Source organism: Capsicum annuum, chromosome 9 (genome assembly GCF_002878395.1).
Source record: "Capsicum annuum cultivar UCD-10X-F1 chromosome 9, UCD10Xv1.1, whole genome shotgun sequence".
In the NCBI taxonomy this organism is placed as follows: Eukaryota; Viridiplantae; Streptophyta; class Magnoliopsida; order Solanales; family Solanaceae; genus Capsicum; species Capsicum annuum.
In genome coordinates this window covers 49,252,474-49,273,099 of record NC_061119.1, presented here as the reverse complement: position 1 = coordinate 49,273,099, position 20,626 = coordinate 49,252,474, and the positions used below count along the sequence as shown (strand labels likewise).

General features: G+C 32.3%; 1 non-coding gene across 7 annotated transcripts; it reads right to left on the bottom strand.

The window, feature by feature from the left end:
• Window positions 1-2,588: 2,588 nt before the first annotated feature.
• LOC107842816 lies at window positions 2,589-15,095 on the bottom strand. Of its 7 annotated transcripts, XR_001666111.2 has the most exons (8): window positions 13,351-15,059; window positions 13,171-13,279; window positions 10,983-11,225; window positions 10,662-10,894; window positions 10,431-10,554; window positions 8,766-8,978; window positions 8,183-8,307; window positions 2,589-2,752 (listed from the first exon to the last, which is right to left on the bottom strand). It is a non-coding gene; the product is annotated as an uncharacterized LOC107842816 (transcript). The 7 variants fall into 7 exon arrangements; XR_007044790.1 differs by lacking the exon at window positions 10,431-10,554 and having other exon boundaries at window positions 13,351-15,095; XR_007044792.1 differs by lacking the exon at window positions 10,431-10,554 and having other exon boundaries at window positions 10,662-10,913.
• Window positions 15,096-20,626: the final 5,531 nt, after the last annotated feature.

Genomic DNA, 20,626 nt, shown 5'->3' with positions numbered 1-20,626 from the left:
AATTTGGATCCTCAATGCCATTTTTTATTTTCATTTTAAAAAGTTTTATAATTTGTTTTAATAATTAAGTTTTTATTTTTTAAATATTTTTTTAATAATTTATTTCATTTTTTAAAAAATTTTATAATTTTTTTAAATAATTAGTTTTTATTTTTATTTTAAAAATAATTTTATAATTATTTTTTCATAATTGATATCCTCAATGCCATTTTTTATTTTCATTTTTTAAAAATTTTATAATTTTTTTAATAATTATTTTTTTTAAAAAAATAAATTTTTAATAATTTATTTCATTTTTAAAAATTAATTATTTTTTTAAAATAATCAGTTTTTTATTTTTATTTTTAAATAATTTTAAAATTATTTTTTAATAATTTCCTCAATTCCATTTTTATATACTTTTTTTTAAAAAAATTATAATTAATTTTTAATAATTATTGGACCTACAATGCCACGTATCAGCTTCTAATTATCTCATTTTGCCACATCATCGCATGTGTGCAATATACAGTTTGAGCTTTTTGCTGATAGGGGAAAAATGCCCTATTGGAACAAAATTCGGGGGTTTAGGGGTTTGATAGGAACAGACCTTAGTTGAGGGATCTAAGTGAATTTTCGTAACAAGTTTGAGTGTCTGTCGATGACTTTGGCCTATTTTTAATTATATGACATTCCTTTCTTCTTTATTTTTATTTTTATTTAAAAACGTCAGTGAAACGGACAAAACTTACTCGACTTTTTCATTGTTAATCAAAGTAGACAAACGATGGTTACATAATATTTTTTTTTTTGAAAAAATTTATTAAATGTAACATCGCTATTATCAAATTCCTTTGATCATCTAAAAAACAAGTTTTTTCCTGTTAATAGGTTTAAAAGTGTGAAACCCAACAAAAAAGTTTTATAAACTGATAAACTCATTGATTATTAAGCCACTATAAAAGTTAAAACAAGATTTACTCATAAAAGTAACAAATTTAAAACTAAACTTTAAATTAGTTACTCAAAAGATGTGTTTGGCTTTGCTAGCTTTTACTCAAAATGCTTATGTTAAAATGATTTAATAAATACCTCATCTAATCTAAAATTAATGAATCTTTGAATGTGACATACATCTTCAAAAAGTTAATGAATGACATAATTAAAGAATAATTTATCAATATTAAGTATCATTTTACTCTTTTCAAACTTGTTTTAAAAATAATAAGATTATTCATCAAAACTGAATTTGGAAAAATGAATTCATTTCGAATGATTAAACAAGTGTTAAAAGGAATTCATTTATTTTGAAAAAGAATTTGCATGTAGTAAATTCAACTCAATTATTAGTACATCAACATTTACTAGCTTAAAAGTTAAAATTCTAGTTCCTCCGAGTCAACATCAGATGAAGATTAAGCTGTACTTTATCTCAAACAACAATAACAAGATGAACTTTAGAACTTTTAAAACACTAATGAAAAGGTGAAATCTAGAACTTTTAAAACACTAATGAAGTAATTAGCAAAAGATTGGTTTTTTGGTTTTTCCGTTTCACTGCTTTGCAAAAAAATAAAAATAAAGAAAAAAGGAATGTCATATAATTAAAAAATACTAACATTTTACATGTGAATTTCGTTAAAGGGAGGGGTATTTTTAAACCAAATATTTAACAGAGGGGTATTTTTGAGCTATTTTAGATAGTTCATGAATATTTTTTATCCTTTTTCGAATTCCTTTAGAGGGAGGGGTATTTTTGAGCCAAATATTTAACGGAGGGGTATTTTTGAGCCAAAAATCTAACGAGGGGCATTTTTGAGTTATTTCAGATAGTTCAGAGATATTTTTAAACCTTTTTCGTAATATAAATAAAAAGTACTAGATAATGGTCAGTTTTATGGGCCCAATATTACGATTTTAAATATAGTTATAGGTATTTAATTAGTTTATAAAAAAAATTAAATTAATATTTTTAAATAAATACGATAGATAATGATAATAGAGATCACACTTTAAAAAAATTGTATTTTTTTATTTTTATAATAACAAATAATAGCTTACAATTTGTTTAAATTGTCTTAATTGGTATATCCTAATTAAATTTTATACCTCTTTCTAAATAAATAATGATTACATTTTATTGAATAAGGACATAACAGGAAGGTTTAAATTATTCAAGAAGCGAATATTTGTAATATATGAACAACCCAAATGGAGCAAATAAAAAGGAATGAATGGAGTATTATATATCTTATCTTTAAAATTACAAATCTCAATTTTTATGAAAGCTTACATATAAATATATTTATATAATATAATAAAAGTTCTACTTCAATTGTTTTTTAGTGAAAATGAAAAAAGAAATGGCTAATGGAGTTCTTTGTTGATGTGAATATTAACTAATGATTGTAACAATTAAATGTAAAATGACAAATATATCCTTAATTGTGCTCCAACTCACTCTTCTATAAATACTAGAAATGCAAGGTTCGTGCCAGCACGAGCCCAATAATAGAACATGTGGATTGCAATTTTTAAGTTTTAGAATTTATGTTGGAGTAGAAAATTTGAGCACTAGAATGTTTTCATTAGTACGATTAAGCTCAGGGGATCACAAGCTTATAGCGCACACATTTCTATATATATATATGTGTGTGTGAACATTAAGGAGCCATGTTTTGCAAAATGGTACTGTACCTATAATTTACATAGATACAAAAAAAGAGTTGATGCATCCTCAGATTGGGCTCTGCAAATGTGTGACTGAGACCTGCTGCATGAAAGAATACAAGCTAATTATTAGAAGTTTATGATGAATATTGAAAGAAATTTAGTTAGAAAAAATAATAACAAATATTGACCATTGGTTGATCAATTTCACATAAAGCAATCGTTACATATACCTTGCACATTTGAGTATTTTAAGAAATATTCTCCTAGAATATTAATATATATCATGAAAATTAAGACATCACCTCTCTTTGGATTTGAAGCATCCACTGAAGGGGAAAGTGGGTATTTTCCCTTGATACAATTAGAAATTTTATCTACTTCTCTCAAAATATCATACCAATCAAGCCATCCAATCATATCAATAACTACCACTCTCCAATTTGTGTTATCTCTTTATTTATATAACATGGAAAAGAGGATCCAACAACCTGTATTTTAATAGAATGGTTTAATTGATTAAATTGATGGTTTTCTATGACACCATTTTTTGCATATATTTTCTTTTATAATGCTACAACAACATAATCAGTATAATCCCACAAATGGGGCTTGTATCCAATGTTAACTTTGCTAAATTCGTAGAAGAAAATAATGAAAAATCAACCTTAGTATGTATCTAAATGTATCAAGAACCCAATAAACTGCACTTTTTTTTTTTTCAAATTTAAAAACCATAAACTCATAACTATTAGCTTGGTCTTTGCTCTGTCTCCATCAGCAATCTCTACCTAGGGTAGATTGGCCTGAATGTCTAAGAAGAGATCAAAAATAAAATGCACTTGTTTGACAGTTTGGCTCAGAGGATATTCCAAATTATTCCACACTATTTGCAATAACCGTGTCCACATGTCCTCAAAAATGGGATCGTAATTTACATCAACACTTCCGTTCTTATTTACCATTGATGTCTTTACTTGCTGCAGGCAAATCTGCATCACTGTCAGAGCATGAAAACTGAAATGATTGTCTATCGGATTCTCACAAAAGTTACAAAGCTCGAGCAAAATAGCATCATAGAGGATTATTTTGATTGATTTCCTGCTATCTCCAGAGTTCATAACACTACCAAAGTTATGATTTGATACAACAAACCCAATATGCAATATTGTCCTTGCGACAACAGTTAAAATACCCCGAACCAAGCAAAGTCTGCTCAGCAATGAAAATTTACTTAATTTTTCAATCAAATTGCCCTAAAATGAGATTTTCTCAACTACATCTGCAGATGTAAACTAAGGACACATGATGAAAACTCTCATAAAAAATTCCTTCCATGATAAACAGTCCAAGCTCTTCCGGGCTAAGACAAACCTGCAGAGCCACACAAAAGGTCACCCCTGCCGCCACTAAGCAATCCCTAGAAAATGATTTCGATTTCAAAATACTCAAAACAGTAAACAAAATTCTCTCTAAAACATTGGAATCTACACCAACAAATTTCAAAGGAAATCGTTGAAGCAAGTAATACATGCCAGAAAGAGCTTCCTGGCACTGTTCCATAACAACTGGTGACGATCTAGACCAATCATCGATCTCTGTCAATACAAAACTTAATCCTAAAACTACATTCAAACAAACCAAAACTGCACACTCATCAACAATTTCCACCAAGTACCCCAACTTCGGGGTGCCCATCATAGATAATGCAGCTCTAGAAACACAAAATCTCTTCCCATTTTCACAAAGCAAGCTTTCCATTTTCTCATTCTTTCTTTAAGAAATCAAGATAGCAACCACCATAACTTCTCTCTGCACCGCCCGAAGATTCAAAAAGTAAGTACTGTTTCAACTCAACCAAGCACAAGGAATGCCCAGAAGCAACTCTATGATTCCTTATTTTGGAATGTGCCAACCAGTCTCTGCAAGCAATGCAGAAGAGGAAACAAAAAGCTTTGGATAACTATAATTTTCAGTCTGGGACTTCATAAATGATTGTGATGAGATATGTTTCAATTAGAGATACACATTCATTATTAGTGCAGTCTATAGGATATGTGAATCAACACTGCTAAAAGCAGTTCTAAGTGTTATTTGTTTGTGCCACAGAAGAGATTTCTGAACAAATACTAATGTTTCTAGATATAAAAAAATGAGTTGTGGATACAAAAATAAGCTATTTAGTTAATGAGTTGTAGTTAATTGTAAAAGAAACATTTCAGGAAATTTCTCACTCATTGAAAAACTTAAATAAGGATGAGAGAACCTAACGAACTACCTATATGCATAACCACCTCTTCAATAACAAAAGGACGTGTTATTTTTTAATCAAACTATGTACATAATTAAAATTCCTGAAAGGCATATTTATAATGCTATTTTGACCTGACTCATTATGTTTCAAAATAGACTAATTCTGAATGAGGAGGAAGGGATGATCAGAAAGAAGAAGCACAAACGTGGCAGGTCAAGAAATTGAAAAGACCAGGGAAAAGTTATTCAAGGCCCAAGGGTGCCCTTAGCCGGCCAAAATGTTTTACTGACAATATAAAAGGATTTTCAGTTAATTAATGTAATTTAGCTATGTAAAAATGTGTTAGGAGATCATTTATCTAATTTTGTAGGTTACTAAGCAATTTCTTACTCTTAATTTTCTATTACTACTTGTTGTCTCGTATGCCTCTATTTCTTTTACAATCCTGCTATTGTTACTGTTTATGTCTTTATAAATGGTGCAGACCCTGCCTTGCTGCAACATGGAGTGCATCATACCCATTATTTGCCACAATAGAAGCCGTTTTAAGGTCTAAATGTTTCAAGAACTTAGAAACAACCAAACTATTTCCATTCTCAGAAGCAACATACAAAGCAGTTTCACCCTCTTGGTTTTGCTGACACAACAAATCTTTTATGCCTTTACCTTCAAACTTCTGAAAAATTTCTTTCACCTAACCTAAATTTCGTGCTCTAGCTGCAAGATGCAACGGAGAATCCATCGTTTCCCTCGTGAATCCTTACCCATTTTCCTCACCACCACCAAAGCTCATTTGCCTCTCCATCGCTATCCGAAAGCTTTTCTGTTTTTTCCATTATTCCTTTAAAACTCTTCTGCTTCTCCATCGCCCCATTTCAAAAACTTTGTTGTTTCTCCATTGTTGCACCCTGGAAACAAACCTGTTTCTCCATGCTCATTAAGAACTCAAGCCCCTAATCTCTTGTATAATAAACCAACTTTTTCCACTTTCAAGAACTACAAAGATTGAAACTTTCTCATCATTATCAGTTCAATTTGAAAAGGGATGTACTAAGATACCAAAAACTATCACCTTTCTCACATTTTTAGCTAAAAATCTATAATAGCAATAGTTCCTTGGCTACAAGGACAACAACAACATACGTCTACGTAGACCTTACCACTACCTTGTGGAGATGGAGAGGCTATTTTTGGAGGCCCCTCGGATCGAGCAATTAGTTCTTTGGTTGAATCTCCTAAAACTCTCTGCCCCTACAAAAATCTTGAACTAAATTTCAAGAACCCTTTATATACTATACTATAAGTGTTGGAGCTCTCCAGCAAATCAAAACAATTCCAAAAAAGAAACAATCTTTCAGTGGACTTACATAACAATAAAGCATATCAAGAACTCAAACAAAAAAGAATCAATCTTTCAACAAATATAGAGCTCAACCTCACTTCTACTGAAACCCCAGAAACTGGAAATCAGTTTAAATCTTGAAAAGCACAGGTCGTTGCACTAAAACTCTCGTTATATGCTCAATCAAATATAGAGCTCAACCTCACTTCTAATGAAATCCCAGAAACTGGAAATCAGTTTAAATCTTGAAAAGCACAGGTCGTTGCACTAAAACTCTCGTTATATGCTCAATTTCACCTTTGATGAAACTCCAAAAGCTAAAAATCAATTGAAATCTTGAAAAGGGCAGATCAGTGCACTAAAATTTTCGTTACGTGCAGGATTAAAACCACTAAAGGTCTATCCTACCGCTGAACTTCACTTTTGATGAAACCTCAAAAGCTAAAAATCAGTTGAAATGTTAAAAAAGGACAACTCGGTGCATTAAAACACCACTATTCATATGGTCTAAGAAAGGATTAGACCACGAGAATCTATTCGATCACTTAACTTCACTTTTGATAGGACTCCAAAAACTGAAAATCAGATAAAATCTTGAAAATCCCCCAAAATATCAAGAACAGGAAACACTACCACTTCACATGTAACAACAAAAAAGAAGTAAAAGCAACAACACAGTAACATATAGTTTAAACCGGAATCAAATTCATAAGCACGCTAAAAATTAACACAATCACAATAGTAACATATAGTTCATACTTAAATTTACCAAAAATTAAGGCAGTGAAATGAAGATTTCCAAATTTCCCCAATTTACGAAGCTTGAATTTACCAGAAATTAAGGCGGTGAAATGAAGATAATTTACAAAAAATTAAGGCGTAAGAGGAAATATAAATTTGCGAGAAATTTTCAACGGCAAAGAAAAGGTACGCATGGAAATAGAGTCAGCAGATATTTTATATTGTTGATTGATGGTATTTCCAAGTGTTTGGTAGAAAATTACCCAAGTGTTTGAAGTGAATAACCAAATTACCTTTAGATAAATTTGATATGTCATTTCTAGCCTATGTCTAACCAGCTTTTCTATAAAATAGAAATATTTAGTAAAATTATCGTTGAAGCAGCTGCAACGAACATGTCATAAACACATATTTTTCTTGTTTTAATTAAATACTATTAATTTTTTAACACATAAATGACTTATAATAATTAATTAGGGGTAATATAGTAAAATCCCGGTGCAACTTTTGAAGCAGCCATGTCAAAACCAATGTTTTAATTAAATAAATATCATGATTTTTTTAATACATAAATGACTTATAATAATTAATTAGGGGTGATACGGTAAAATCACAATTGAAGGAGGTCAACTTAATTTAATACATCAAGAGTTAATTTATCATTTTATGTCTATTTTTTTAAAAAAAAAATATTATTAAATTTTTAACACTTAGATGACTTGTAATAATTAATTATGAGCGATATTTAGCAAAATTATCGTGAAGCAGCTGCAACAGACATGTCATCTATTTTTTTTAATTAAATATTATTAATTTTTTAATACATAAATGACTTATAATAATTAATTAAGGATGATATAGTAAAATCACAGATGAAGCAACTGAAACAAACATCATAAATGTTTATTTTTTAAATTAAATACTATTAATTCTAATATATAAATGACTTATAATAATTAATTAGGGGTAATATAGTAAGAAAATATTATTAATTCTAATATATAAATGACTTATAATAATTAATTAGGAATAATATAGTAAATTATGGAACAATTAGGGGTAAAATGGTAAATTAATGAAGCACTAATCAAAACCAGTGCTTCTATTATATAGAAATACTAGATAGGCATGCCTGTGCATTGCACGGGCCCAACGCGTATAGTAAAAATAAACTAATCAGTGAGAGTTTTTTTTACCTTTTTTCCAACAGGTCATTCAATCATGCACATTCTAATCCACAGGTTTTGATACCATTACATATTTTGAACCAGCAGTCATATTGTCTTTCCACTGTGAACAAATACAAATAGGCTCCAAGTACCTGAGGTCAGACGTTTGTGCATATCATTATACATGTGAGAAAGAAAGAACATATATGCATAAGTTACAACTGTACTGATCTCCGGTATAACTGGGAAATCAGTATCTTAGTGGGAATAGAACATGCAAGTAGACTTCTCAATTATGCAATTCATAGATTAAATAGTACTCCGGTAGATAATGCCTTCCTCTCTTCTTTAAATTGACAGTATGACCAATGATTTGAATGACCAATGATTTGAAATAACCAACAGTTATATGGTAATTTTATACTTATGTAAAGTTATAGAGTAAGTATTTTAATTAAACATGACAAGTTGTCCACTTCCAACATAGCTCATTCTATTGGTCTCACAAGGATGTCATATTTTTGCTGAATACAGGTAAGAAATGTCTACATATTCTTGACCATAAACGAAAGAACAATTGATATATGATAAGTGATACAAGAAAACATACATTACTGACAATCATGAGTTGGAATAAAATGAGAGCAGCTCCAGTCAACGCCGTTTCAGTAGAAAAGCCTGTTGTCCTTGTTATTTCTTTGTTTAATGGTATCATCCTAGAGATTCTTGGAATTCATTTTGCCAAAATAACAATCTCCAACTGTTCTTTTGTCACCAGAGGAATGGGTCGATTCATGTTAGGAGTGATGATAAAGAGCACAATCTGCACCAACATAAAGGTAAGTTTACATGTCAAATATATATCAGTCTTTAATCTAACTAATATATATCAAACATATTGTCTTTGAAGCATAATGTAATTAGAGAAACCCGTGGAAGCGGAAGAACAGCTAGAATGTCAATGATTAGATAAGATGAAAAGTATCTCTTAGATATAAGGCAGGGGTGGGTCCTCAATCAACTCACCCCTACCAAATACTCGAGATGAAGGAGCAATAAAGCCAGCACGAAACTACAGGATGATATGATAGACACAGAAAAGATCGGTGACTGATCGAAGAATAGAAATAGGGATCCTTAATGTACGATCCAAATCAATGCACTTTCTCTTGTTATCAATGACGTGAATGTAAAGGAACAATGGATCAATGGCCACTAAAATCATACAAGCTAAGACAAATATTTTTTTCCAGAACTGAAGAAATGATTCCTGAGGATCAAGAATTTTATTTCTTGATGATCCAGAATCTTTTCCCAAACTGCTACTTAAAGAAGGGACGAGCAGTAATTTTCTAATTAAGCCACTTAATCCATTGAAACCCTCTCAATTCCTCTTCTAATAGTACTCATCCATGAGATGGTTGATGTTTTTCTGACTGAAAACATCCCATTATCTTCCGACTTACAGTCCTCAAACCCGAGTAGACCAGTCATATTAGATTGAAAATTTAAAGAATACTGCAGGATGGAAACACATACATTTTCTTATTTGAATCCACTTAATGTGGCATACAATTAATCACTGTTGCAGCTTATTGGATTCATTCTTTAAATAGATATTATGTTATTAATATGGCATTTTGTGTCAAGATACACCTTCTACAATGTATCTATACAACTCACTGTAACTATTTATTGTAAGATCAATGTACATTAAACTACTCAGCTAAGTTGAGCTCTATAACCGACCAAGTTGCTATCTAAAGTAACATCTATTCTACCCCTCTAGAGAGTTATACTTCTGAGCTGCACTGCTCAGCTGTACATATACCTTTCTTCAAACTATCCTTAGTTGCTGCTCATTTGTCAATGAGTCAATCCTTAAAAATATTACTTTAGTTTATCAAAATCGAGATGATACTGTCATGTTGTTCATGTTAATGTTTCATTAATTTAGGCATACCATCGAAAAATACACACACTATAAATATCATCCACATATAATGACCATTATTTCGATTGTCGGTCTCCATAATTACATTTATCTTGTAACTCTAATAAAATCAATGTACAAGTAGATGATTAACACCAACAATATAGTAAAATGCCGAAATGTTATTTAATAAATGGTAACACCGATAAGGTATGTATTAGGTACAAAATCATAAAGGAAAACGATGTCGTATATTTAATTATGCAAACCACAATATCAGGCATCAAAGAACAACCAGAAACTGATTGAGATAAGAAACAATGTATTCACTTAAAAACAAACCTAAATAACATGTGAAACATTTGGAATGTCAATACCACGTGCTGCAGCATTCGTGCACACAAAAATACCACCTTCTTGTTGGAAATCAAGCAAATTCTTTGTGCGCTCCTCTAGAGAGCTATCACTATGGTAGCAAAAACATTCAAGCCCAACTCTCCATAATATCAGGCATCAAAGAACAACTAGAAACTGATTGAGATAAGAAACAATGTATTTACTTAAAAAACAAACCTGAATAACATGTGAAACATTTGGAATGTCAATACCATGTGTTGCATCATCTGTGCACACAAAAACACCATCTTCCTGCTGGAAATCAAGCAAATTCTTTGTGCGCTCCTTCAGAGAGCTATCATTATGGTAGTAGAAATATTCAAGCCCAGCTCCTGTCAAGATTTTAGCAACAGCTTCCACGACCTCTACAGTATTTGCAAAGACCATGGTTCGGAGCACTCCAGAAGAATCTATGTAGAAGAGTAAACACTATAGGTAAATTTAGTATGTCTCAGCAAAAGAACTTGATAGTTGATACCAGAGCATACAACTACTTACAGGGGCCTTGCTTTAACTTCTCAAGAACTCCGTCCTTCACTAGCGCATCCACACCAACCCTCGGGATAGATGAGTTTTCTTCACTGGCTATGAAAACAGCAACCACCGTGGATTTCAACTGTGGCTTTGTCTCTCCCAGCTGCTTCATAAGCTCAAAGACAAGAGCCACATGACCTAAACAATCAGTAGTTCCACGTCCTCAAAGTTTATCACCATCGATGCTCAATGAAAGGGATCAAATTCCTGCATATGAAATTGTTTTATTATTGTATGAGAGATCATTATCATTGTCGACTTATAAAGGAATATAATTTACAAAAATGTTAAAAGGCAAGAATAAGCAATGTCTATCACGTCATTCAGGTTTAAACTTACCCAATCAGTACACACCTATACAACAACAACAACAACAAAAAACCCAGATGATTTTACATTTCTCATACAACCTAAATTCAAAAATCTCTAACCTCTAAATGAAACAAATAAAAAAAGAAAATAGTAACAAGAATAACTATTCTAACAAGTACATATCTTTTTTCCGAAAAAAAACTACCTACAAGGATGTAACTTCAGTATCTGACCAAAAAGCTGGGAATTCTGCGGAAAGATTATTTGAATTATTTGTGTAGAAATGCAAAAACTGTCATGTCATTTTTATATCTTTGTTTTTCCTTTCCTAAGATTGACAGCCATTTTATTGAAATTCCATTCAGAAATTTTTCTGAATTATGATCCACATGGATTGATAAAGCATGCTCGCTGGCTGTTTTACTTAATGACCCTTTGTTCACTTTACTTTTAGTAAAGTGGATTGATAAAGCATGCTCGCTGGCTGTTTTACTTAATGACCCTTTGTTCACTTTACTCTTAGTGCCAAGAATGGGAAGAGAGCTTAATACCTTTCTCATTCATTCTATTAAAATCTTATGATTACAATTTCAACAAATTTTTAGAGGGAGAACAAAGTAGATATCGACATTTTAGCTCAAATTAATATAGAAAATTCACGAACGTAATAGCAATTCAATGTACAAACCTGTGAATTACTTATCCTAACTGGTCAATTATTTTCTAATAGTACAATGAAACTAATGATCTCGCTTAAATCTTTATCACATTACTAACCTGTGATGGCAACACTCTAGAGTTTAAATGGCAATTATATAGAATGAAGTTGTTAGCTAGCACAATAAAGCAAACAGAAAATGAGAACAACAGTCATCAAGATAGATTGAAAAATCGACATGCTAAAAAGAGCGATATCTAGTTATTGAATTATAGGTGGAAAATTATGGGATACCAATGGAACCTTCATGGCTAATTGGTTGGCTTCTTCAAATTCCACCTCAGTGGTGAAGGTCCGATTCCCACATTGTAATCCCCTCCTTGTTTCCCCTTCCCCTATCCACAATTTTAATTTTCTTTAAAAAAGGGAGACCATAGTTCAAATTCCAACAAAAACAAAGAGCTCTAGGTAACTTTTGCCTATCTACCTAAGCTTTAATGGATCAAGTTACACGGTAGCTATGTTGGTTGGAGGTAATAAGTACCGGGTAGAATAGCAGAGGTGCGGGCACCAAAGTTAAAAAAATGTGAAATACTAAAGCCTCTCAACATGAATTTTGTCTTAATACAATATGAATAACCTAGTTCTCACACTGCAATACTACAACAATTCAACTTATAGCCCCTTCCACTACTATAAATGTAATGTTTCGGATAAGCCAAATTAATATCTATTAACTCCCTATTAGGTGTAGGTATCCAGTCAAACACCACCACTTAAAAAAACAACAATAAACATCAGATAGTACCACCACTAATAAAAACAACAATAAACATCTGATAATACCAGAACAGAACTACAACAAAATAATGTAATAATTGAACAGCAAATAATAACGGAAATCAAAGAACATAACTGTATTCGAATTTTTCAAATTCCACCATCCTAAACAAACATACAGTTTGAAAGAGTGAGATTCAACTTAGAGTGATTCTCACTAATGTAGAGACAAAATTGTAATAACTAAGAAATATTTATGTCACAAAGCTTTACTAATTCCTCCTTTTTTGGTTCGAATCCTGAATTTTGTTAAACATTAAAATTCATCATCTTTTTTAAATCAATTCTATTAGATGCATTGTTAAACATACAGTGAAAGAAAAAATCCGAACAAACACATACCCGTTGCTTCAAAACATCATCTCAGGCCTACGACATGCCCTGTTAATACAGGCAGTATGTACCCTGTTGCCAGTTTATTAGTCATCGTGCATACCTGTTGGTGTCAAGCCTAAAAAGGCCAAAAAGGTTGATCAGCTGTAGCAGTGAGTGATAGTCAATTCAGCACTAGTTCAAGCTTACCTTCCCCTCAGCTTTCTTCAACTTCTTACAGCTATAGTTATTGTTCCAGGAGGATCTCATTCGAAACTTTGGGAGGAAATTCACTTTATAATACATATAGAGTTACCACACGTGAATACCTTATAGTTTAGGTTTTTGGTAAGTACCATTCAAAATTTAGCATTGTGTGTGTTGTATTAGCGTTCGTAGCGTATTCCAAGCCACCACAGTTTGAGCAGGTATCGGCATAATCACAATCTCTCCTTCTTTTAAACTACCAGACCTCATATACATTTATGCCAGCGAACTCGCAACAACAAAATGACCCTCTAACCCCAACTTCAACACACAACCATGAATGGTGAACCTGCCTCCCCTTGTTCAAATCCTTCAAGTCAGCACATTCTCTTAAAACACTCCCAAGTGTAAACGCATCAGACAAGTTCCCCAAACTCAACCCATACATTTCCGTAAACAAACTCAACGCCTTATCATTCAACTCAAACTGAGTTAACCCAATAATCATCGCATTCCAAGAAGCCAGATTTCTCTCATCCATTTCATCAAACAGCTTACACGCTCTTCCCAAATCACCAATTTATACAAACTCACTAATCAAAATGTTAAAAGACATCACATTTCATTTAGGCATTTTATCAAACAGTTGAACTACAATATCTAACTAACCCAATTTGTATACACATTAAGCAAATGGTTGGAAACAAATTTGTCTCGGAAACAACCAGGGGTTATTATGAGAGAATGTAATTGTTTGGTGAGGAAAAAAGAGTTTCCTTGGATGCATGATTGTAAAACGAAAGAGAAATGTGATGGGTTGTTCCATATTAGGTACCGATCCGTTTTCCGAAGAATCTCCATAGCTAACTTGAGATAATGTACATTGAATTAATAGACCTAGATTAACTAAATATATAAGAGGCGCTAGCCAGAGAAGAAGCCGCAAGAAGCACTAATTCAACAACTCAAAGTTTGCAATGAATTTTATAAAGTTAAACTATGATAAGTAAATCAAGAAAAAGAGCAATAATTGCCAAAGCTAAGGAGACTAGATACACGGAGGAACAATAATCACAACGACGCAGATGAAAACCTCAAAGAAAGCAATCAGAATTAACGGTATGGTTAGGGCATATGTAATTCAACAACCACAAATTGAAGAGGGCAGTACAATTTTTTTACCACAAAAAAAACTCTAATTTCATGAATCTAAATAAAATAAAATCCTTAAAATCAAACTTGACAGATGCACCACACATGGGAAAAAACCAGATTAAGAGGTAGAAAAGGCAGACTTTTTGGATGAGATTTCCATTAGTGCTCAAAGTGTTGAAAGTGATGATGAAACAATCAACACCGAGGAGAAGTGCGAGCAAGAAGATAAAACATCTTTGGAACAAAAGATTGGAGAAATGGAGTCGAGGTTTGAGAAACTTGAGGAAGAGTTGAGAGAAGTTGTTGCTCTTGAAATTACTCTTTACTCAGTGGTATCTGAGCTTAGCAGTTCGGCACATAAGCTGCACACACCTGCCAGCGCCTTTCTAGACTGCACTCTGGGTAAACCAGTAACTTCTTACACTGTCATTTGAACTGTTTTAATCTAAGATTGGAGTTGGTGTTGGAGTGCTTGAGGAAGTAGAATTTTATGATTGTGAGCGGAGAGAGAGACAAAGATAAAGATCTGGAAGGGAAAGGAAAGCTCGTGGTTTGGTTTAAAAAATAAGTTCATCATTTTACCCTTGAAAGTGAGCATAATTATCGCCATGCCCTTGACCGTCCTTTGTATACAGTAGATTAAATAGGTATGCTCGTATTTTGCACGGACCCATCGCATAATTGTATTATGAGCGCAAATTTTATGATGTTTGAAGAGGATGATAAAATCAACTTGGAAATCATCTTTTTCCTGATTTACTCTCAAATTCGTAGTAATAAGTAATGCCTGCAAATACTTTAATTAATATAAAAATAAAATAACATCTACAAAAATTTGCTGCTTTTAGAAGATATAAGAATGCTCTCACAGCTAGACTCTGGGTGGGGAAGGGATTCATCGACCTGTGACGATGTAGGAAATTGCAATTAAGTTGCAAAAAGAACAAAAGAAATGAAAAACAGACTTGAGCGTTCGAGTTGCCATCCAAAAGGCTTTCTTTGGATTGCTCATCTATGTCTTGAACGTGCTTCAGAACAGAGGCGGACCTACGTATAAAGTAGGAAGTGCACGTGCACCCGTTAGTCTCGAAAAAAACTCTGTATATATAGGTTGTATATCTGTATATATACCAGTGAATTTAACTAAATATATGTTATGCACCCTCAAAGATAATTGATTGTGTTGGTGCAGTGGTTGAACTTGTAGCATAAAATCTCCTTTTTAGGTGGAGGACTTGGGTTTGAAACCCACCCAACTACACTTGTTTTACTCTCCTTTTTCTAAATACAACTACAATTGTTTTATTGCTCCTTTTTCCAAGTACAAGTTGTTGCAACATTATTGCTGCTCTCTCCCCTAGACAATATTGACACACACATTATTTATATATTTTTAATTTTATTCCAAAAATACAAGCTCTCCTCCAATTTCAAAAGGTAAATTCCCCTTATCTTATACTATATAATGTTTATTTTACTTTTATTTTTTAATCATTGACTTATTTTTTATTTAAAAATTAGCAATTTAAAGTTTGAAATTGGGTCAAATCCAACGTTTCTCGTAGCAATCACTTAGCAAACAAATCTTTCAAATTTTTTATTTTTCAAAAGCTCTCTATTATTGTTGAAAATATAAAAGTGCATTGAATTCAAGTACGGTGAATAACACTTTTATGTCATATTAAACCAAATTAATGATATTTAATAATATTAAGTTTTCAAAGAACTATATGTCGAACTTTGGCATTATCAATTATTATGTTTAAATATAAAGGTGCACCCGTCAAACTCAAATCTTAGGTTCGCCTCTGCTTCAGAAAGTAACATCAAACGTGAGGCCGCGGTGTGTTTGATCCACTGGCTTGGTGTTTGGACATCTCATGCACTCATGATACTTCTGTTGACTTTAGTAGCTTGTTATTTCTGGTTCTGCTGCTGTAATTTGTGTGAGAAGGTCATTTAGAATTTTCATTACATTTTTTTCAAATGCTCCTCAGAAATTAGTTAGTTATCTGTTTTCTTTTATGTGAAGGAACTGTGTTGCTTTTTCTGCTGTATTGTCCTGTAAAGAAGATGAAAATTTTTCTTTAGACACTAAAGAGGTAAACAACATTTCAGGTGGCTAGTTTGTTGCATAAAATGCAATTGCGCTGCAGAGAAATCTATATCAAAAGATAAAGTCAAGTTTGTTGTATTTGCTCCTCCCACAAGAAGTGATGTTTTTCATCCACGTGATGTAGTGGAGGTATTTGCTTTGATGCATTACTGCTTAGAGTTGCTATCCCACCATAGCTTTTCTGTCTTTGTTCTTATATGGATTCAACCTCTCAATCTTTTTCTGAAGGATGTTGCTATTGCTTATGGTTATTTTTCCTGTGATAAAACCATAATGTTTGTCAATGACAACAAGAGTAGGTTAATATCAATACAACACTCAATTACCTACTAAATTTCTATTTAGTAATTAAAATCTAAGATCTTAAAAAATAAATATACAAAATATTGTAATGTAAAATGAGTAGATTTAAAGTTAGTGATATTAATAAGGATTTAGAGAATTGACAGAAGAATAAAGACAGTATAATGCACTTACTTCTTGTGTAGTTGAGAAATCTGAAGAGTTGATATTCCCGAGTAAAAGCAGAAGTCCATGAGCTTATTTAAATGTATATGGAATACTTTCTAGAAAATGCTGGTGATAGACTTTGGGATGGATATACATAAAATGGTTGACAAACAAGGCAAGGATAAAATCAATGATCATTCTAGTGTTATGGAGAGTGAGCCCAAAGAGGCATTGGAAGAGGAATCAGATATTGAGACAATAAATGATTCATTTTCATCTCAAGGAGATCCATGAATAGCTGAAGATGAAAATGTAGAAAGAGCTTTGACTGTAAAGGTTTCTAGAAAGCTTGCAAAAACTGAAAGAAATAATTTTTCCCAGACACAGCAAGCTAAATCTGATAGGAAAACTAATAATTCACAGAAAAGATCAAAAGGTTCAGCAAACAAAGACAAAACACCTAAAAAGGATCCATCTAAAGTGACATCCAAGAATGTCAATGGTAACTCTAAAAATATGAAAGTCCATCCTAAATCTCTATCAGATTCCTCAGAAAAAGGTGATGAAAAATTTGTTAAAGAGGTAGAGAAGGCAGACTTTTTGGATGAGATTTTCATTAGTGCTCAAAGTGTTGAAAGTGATGATGAAACAGTCAACACCGAGGACAAGTGTGAGCAAAAAAGGACGTACTTATTTTATCCAATCATTCTCGGATGTTGATTCCTCATGTTTCTCCAGAATACACAAGGTACTATCTTATCTGTAAGTCTCTTTGAAGCCTAATCTAACATGGTTGCCTTTTGCTCTTCCATATATTCCTAGTGGTCAAGTTTTGGTGGCCCTAAGATGTGATAACACCTTTTGCTGATGAGTATTGTTTACTGAAATCTAGCGTAACACGGTAACAAACCGAACTCCAAGTATCCATGACAAATTCCACCAGAACCATTTGAGTTATAAATAAGATGAACCAAAAAGAATCAGTTAGCAGTAAAGAATATCCTATATTCTAGTTCTAATTTAAGACATATATACTAAAAGATTATATCTTTAGTTCTCGCATTTCATGAGTAGAATCTTTTCTCCCTGGTTACCGTAGTTTCATTGTAGATTACATTTGCATTATATTTGCTAATTATAGTTAGATATAGATGTACTTAATTCCTTCACACTACATTGTCTGATTTTATTTTAACATATATTAAGCTAAAATTAAATTAAATTTTTATTATATTTAACTGTCAACAAATTAAACAGTGAAAATACGGTTGACTCTTTGAAAAATTTGCACTCTTTAGAATAGAAAATACCACTTTCATATACTTCTAGGATATTGATAAAATAGTGATAAGTGTAAGGAAGAGATTTCTATTTGAGAAAAGCTGGGGAATTTTAGATTTTTTTTTTACAACCGTGGTGTTCGGTCTAACTTTCATGCACCTCGACTAAATCCACGGGATACCTGTCACCTCCCACTAGCAACAGGGTAACTCTGTCCACCAAGGTTAGGACATAATTCACCTTATTATATTCATCTGAAACTTGCACAACTACTTCTATTGCTGATTATCCCAGCTAAGTATTCAATGGAAGATTATTGTTCCTCTTTGCCATTCACTTTTAATGATATTTTTTCACTTATTTCAAAGACAATTGTCTTGAGAAATTTCTTGTACCCACTACTTAATTTGTGGAGCATATCTGCATATTAATTTTTCTTTGATTAAACCTTTTAAGTTTGAATGCCTAGCCTCTCATGTGAATGTGGTAAAATCCTTTGAGAAAGAAATTTATTTGATCTTTTAACCTTGTAGCATTGAACTTTTTATGTCCTATATGGCCACTTGTTCTAAGAATTACCTTCTTTAATTATTTCAAGCATAAGAAAGTAAGATAAAATTACACCCAAGGGTATGGCCTAGTGGCCAATAAAGTGGGTCAAGCACCATGGGGTCTCACTAAATAATTTCTTCCTATTTGTCCAATCCTTGGTGGATAAAGTTACCGGATACTTCTCTCAAGAAGAAGAACTGAAGAAGTAGATCGGAAGAATATAATGCACAATGGACTATCAGATCACTAATATGAATCCGCTGATTACTTGTTAAACTTCAATTACCTGAGCTAATATATAGATGTGACTTAAGTTATATGACTTCAACCTTTAAGATTCTTTAGATGTAAATGTAGAATTTAAGTTTTATGAGTTCAACCTTTAAGATTATTTAATATTTTTGCAAGCAGTACATCAGAAGAATATTGGGCTATTACATTGATATGTGTCAGCTAAAGACCAAGTTTAACTTTAATTGCCTAAGTTAATATATAGATGTGAATCTAAGATTTAAGTTATACGATGTTCAACCTAAGCAGTAGTTCTAATTTTATGATTTTTTATACACAAATTTATGTTCGACTTAAAAAGACCAAGTTTAAATTACTCCAATGTTCCAATGGTATACAATAGAGAGAGGAAGAGAGAGATTACATGTAATTGTAGGTTCATATTGATGTAAACATCCCCTCCGGAAGACTTCCTCAGGTACATGACGAAGGACCAGAGATCCAATGATCTATTTCAAGTATAGCATAAAACTAAGATTAGCACATAGATTTTCAACACTAAAAGTGAAGTATCTACTGAGAAAATGACCGAAAATACTAATTAGGTAGCATTGTCACAACACGATAATTATTAAATTTCTCTGTTGAGTTTGTTGCCTTCTTTTTACTGTGATAAAACCATAATGTAACCATCATGTTCAGTTGCTCAATTAATCAATATCAAAGTAGTTCATAGATAGTTGTTATCATCACATCATTGTAACTTAAAAATCTATAGTAATAAACCAATTGTTTTTTTTATAAGTTGGTGTTCGGGTCAGCTTGCGCGCACTAACTCAAAAATTAAAATCAGACACTTGCACCACCTCAAATCATCATAACATTATTAAAGTCCAAACTTTTCATGAAAAAAACATTCACATAGATTAGCAGTTAATTACATGATTTACTATGGAAAAGGCAATTACCATTCCTTTAGGCTCCTTAGGAACGTTGTCAATAGTGTCCGAATTCCCCAAAATTAATAGCTGAAGCAAATAAGGGTTCTGTAACCATCCATACAATTCTTACTCTCATAAAGTGCTTGGAGTATATGAACAACTCCAGGATGTCTCAACCTGACCAACCGGGCAGCATCAACCCGAATGATGTCAAGGAGTCTTCAGCAGAGTACAATTTCCAAGGTAGGCCCGGCCCGGCTGAACTGATCTAATCTCAGAGATCGTAGCCTTTTAATGCTCTGGGTAAACCAATAACTTCTTGTACCATCGTTTGAACCATTTTATCGATCACCACTTAAAGACATAGAAACAATGAAAAAATAGTGAACCAACAAGCATCATATCTTAGAAGTTAGTGTTGTTGTTGTTATTTGGATCCAAAATTGGAGTTGGTATTTGAGAGATTGAGGAAGGATTGTATGATTGTGTGCGGAGAGACACAAACAAAGGGAAAGATCTAGAAGGGAAAAAAAAGCTCGTGTTTTGGTTTAAA